Source organism: Triticum aestivum, chromosome 4D (assembly GCF_018294505.1).
Source record: "Triticum aestivum cultivar Chinese Spring chromosome 4D, IWGSC CS RefSeq v2.1, whole genome shotgun sequence".
NCBI lineage: Eukaryota > Viridiplantae > Streptophyta > Magnoliopsida > Poales > Poaceae > Triticum > Triticum aestivum.
The window spans coordinates 385,638,374-385,642,905 of record NC_057805.1 but is presented as its reverse complement, the minus strand read 5'-3'; positions in this window follow the sequence as shown (position 1 = coordinate 385,642,905).

Here is a 4,532-nt window from a genome sequence, read left to right as displayed (position 1 = left end):
CGAAAGTTCCAAATGCCATCGCTGAAAGGGGTTAAAAACGTTTGTTTAGGACCAACGCGTACCAATGTGTGTTCATATTTTGATAGTATGTATGTTGTGATTCCGTTGGTGGTGTCATGTGAACGTCGACTACATGACACTTCACCATATTTGGGCCTAAGGGAATGCATTGTGGAGTAGCAATTAGATGGTGGGTTGCGAGAGTGACAGAAGCTTAAACCCCAGTTTATGCGCTATTCCGTAAGGGGCCGATTGGATCCTAGAGTTTAATGCTATGGTTAGGATTTATCCTTAATACTTTTCTCGTAGTTGCGGATGCTTGCAGGAGGGTTAATCATAAGTAGGAGGTTTGTTCAAGGAAGAACAACACCTAAGCACCGGTCTACCCACATATCAAATTATCAAAGTAGCGAACACAAATCAAACCAACATGATGAAAGTGACTAGATGAAATTCCCGTGTACCCTAAAGAACGCTTTGCTTATCATAAGAGACCGTTTTGGCCTGTCCTTTGCCTCAAAAGGATTGGGCTACCTTGCTGCATACTTGTTACTATTATCGTTACTTGCTCGTTACAAATTATCTTGCTATCAAACTACTCTGCTACTTACAATTTCAGCACTTGTAGACATTACCTTACTAAAAACTACTTGTCATTTCCTTCTGCTCCTCGTTGGCTTCGACACTCTTTCTTATCAAAAAGAGCTATAATTGATCCCCTGTACTTGTGGGTCATCACGTATCATCATCCCCAAGGTTATTCCTGCTCATCCTCGAGTAAGTAAATGATAAAAAAAAGAAATTTTTGATGTGAAATGCTACCTAGCATAATCTTGATCACATAATCTAATCATGGCATGAATATTAAGACACGAGAGTGATCCAAAGAAGTAGTCTATAATTTGACATAAAGACATCAATACTCAGGCATCCCAACAAGCAATCATGTCTTTCAAAATATCAATGCTAAAGAACGTTATCCCTACAAAATCATATAGTCTTGTCATGCTGCATCTTCTTAACACAAAGTATTTATCATGGACAACCCCGATGACAAGCCGAACAACTGGTTCATACTTTGTAACGCGCTTTAGCTCTTTCAACCCCCATGCAATACATGAGCGCAAGCCATGGACATAGAACTATGGGTGGAATAGAGTATGATGATATGGGTAAATATGGAGAAGACAAAAATGAAGAAAGTCTCACATTGACGCGGCTAATCAACGGGCTATGGAGATGCCCATCAATTGATAGCAATGCGAGGAGTAGGAATTGCCATGCAACGGATGCACTAAGAGCTATAAGTGTATGAAAGCTCAATATGAAAACTAAGTGGCTGTGTATCCAACTTGCTTGCTCATGAAAACCTTGGGCATTTGACAAAGCCCATCATCGGAATATACAAGTCAAGTTGTATAATGAAAAATTCCCACTAGTATATGAAAGTGACCACATAGGAGACTCTCTACATGAAAAACATAGTGATACTCTGAAGCACAAGTGTGGTAAATGATAGTAACATCGACCCTTCTTTCTTTTTCTCTCTCTTTTTTTCTTGGGCTCTTTTTGGCCTCGCTTTTTCTTGTTTCTCTTTTTTTGTCCGGAGTCTCATCACGACTTGTGGGGGAATCATAGTCTCCATCATCCTTTTCTCACTGGGACATGCTCTAATAATGAATAATGATGATCATCACACTTCTATTTACTTACAACTCAAAAGAAATAAAAGTTACAACTCGATACCTAGAACAATATGACTATATGAATGCCGCTGACAGTGCACCAGGATGTGCAATGATCTAGCATAGCAAGGATATCAAAATTCGGACAAGCCATGAAAATATCATGCTAGCTATCTTAAGATCATGCAAAGCGATATGACAATGAATGACCAAGTCATGTATATGATGATGATGGAAGTTGCATGGCAATATATCTCGGAATGGCTACGGAAATGCCATAATAGGTAGGTATGGTGACTGTTTTGAGGAAGATATAATGAGGCTTATGTGTGATAGAGCGTATCATGTCACGAGGTTTGGATGCACCGGTGTAGTTTGCACCACATCTCGAGGTGAGAAAGGGAAATGCACGGTACCATAGAGGCTAGAAAATTGCGGAAAGAGGTAAGAATGCGTATAATCCATGGACTCACATTAGTCATAAAGAAATCATATAATTATTGCAAAAGTTTATTAGCCCTCGAAGCAAAGTACTACTACGCATGCCCCTAGGGGGATATATTGGTAGGGAAAGACCATCGCTCATCCCCGACCGCCACTCATAAGGAAGACAATCAATAATAAATCATGCTCCATCTTCTTAGCATAACGAGAGACTATACGTGCATGCTTCGGGAATCACAAACCTTAACACAAATATTCTTACTAACCACAATCATTCACTAGTACCTCCCACATATTATCATCTCTATATCGCAAAACTATTGCAAGGAATCAAACATATCATATTTAGTGATCCACAAGTTTTATGTAGGATTTTATGACTAACCATGCAAATGACCAATTCCCGAAGACTCTCTAAATAGATATACGTGAAGCAAGAGAGTTTAATTCTTTCTACAAAAGACTATGCTCACACTCTAATAAATATAAGTGAAGCAAAAGTGCATTCTACAAATAACGGTTTTCTATGTGAAGAGAAACAGGCAATCCAAATTTCAAATGATGTAAGTGAAGCACATGAAGCATTCTATAAAGCCATACTCAAAAGATGTAAGTGAAGTGCAACGGGCATTCTATAAATCAACCAAGGACTATATCATACCAGCATGGTGCATTATTAAAAGAAAAAAAAGAAAAAAGCACACGACGCTCCAAGATTTACACATATCACGTGAACAAAACAAAAACCGAAACATACCAATACTTGTCAAAGAATGGATGACATCTAACCAAGGCCGTAAACAGTTGTGAAGCCGTTGACGGCACCGCAAGGTAAGAAAAATCTTTATTTCCACAATGCTCAGGCGGCGGCTAGGAAAGATGTGGAGAGAGCTTTTGGGATTTTGGAAGCCCAATTTGCTATTGTGAGAGGACCGGCTAGATTTTGGGATCAAAAAAATCATTTGGTACATCATGAACGCTTGTGTGATCATGCATAACATGATCATCGAGAGTGAGCGTGGGCAAGATTTAGACTATTCTCAGTATGAGTTGATGGGACGTCCCGTGCGAGTGTGGAGGAGGGTTGTGAGGTTGGCTCACTTTGTTGCCCCCATCATGCCATTCGACGTGCCGAAATGCATGACGACCTTCAAAAGATTCTAATCGAAGAGTGGTGATCATGGAATGGATGACAAAACTAGTTTGATGTTGTATGTTTGTTGTATTGTTGACAATTTGTTGTATTGTTCATGAATTCTTTGTTGTATTGACGATAAACTATGTGTTTGAGTTGTAATAATAATTAAACTATTTATTGTTGATTTATTTTGTGTGTGTTTGATCTTCTTGGTTCTATGTTGAGTGGAAAATGTTGTTTGTGCTAGGCCCGCGCGCTGTAATTTAGCGTGTCTGCTGGAGCGCTACCTGCCACGCGAATTATATAGCGCTTCTGGTAAAGCAAAACACCAGCACAGCGCGCTAAAACACTATTTTGGTGCTACAAAAAATTAACAAGCTGCGCAACCGAGCGTCTGTTGGAGATACTCTAAGAAAGTAACTCAACATGTACAACACAAACGTAAATAGACTGACACAAATTCAAAGCTACAATCTGTTGGGCCACACGTGAATCAAGTCGTTGAAGCCACACGCATACACTATGGTTATGTCGATGAGAGATCAAGGCCTGGTGCATGTCGCCGACCAGTTTATTCGATGAGGCTTCTTTAAAAAGATGGTATTTGTCGAGACAAGCATAACTAGATAGATTTCGGTTGATACGTCTCCATCGTATATAGTTTTCCAAACTCCTTTGCCCTTGTTTTGGACTCTAATTTGCATTATTTGAATGGAACTAACCCGAACTGACGATGTTTTCAGTAGAATTGCCATGGTGTTATTTTTGTGCAGAAATAAAAGTTATCGGAATGACCTAAAACTTCACGGAGTTTATTTTTGGAATAAATAAAAAGTATTAGCGAAAGAATCAACCAGAAGTGACCCACACCCTATCCACAAGGGTGGAGGGCGCCCCACCACCCTGGGGCGCGCCCCCTGGTCTGGTGGATCCCACGAGTCTCCACCGACCTCAACTCAACCTCCATATATTCAGGTTCGGGGAGAAAAAAACGGAGAGAAGGATTCATCGCGTTTTACGATACGTAGCCGCGGCCACCTCCTGTTCTTCCTCCGGAGGGCAGATCTGGAGTCCGTTTTGGGCTCCGAAGAGGGGAAATCGTCACCATCGTCATCATCAACCATCCTCCATCACCAATTTCATGATGCTCACCGCCGTGTGTGAGTACTCCCATCGTAGGCTTGCTGAACAATGATGGGTTGGATGAGATTTACCGTGTAATCGAGTTAGTTTTGTTAGGGTTTGATCCCTAGTGTCGACTATGT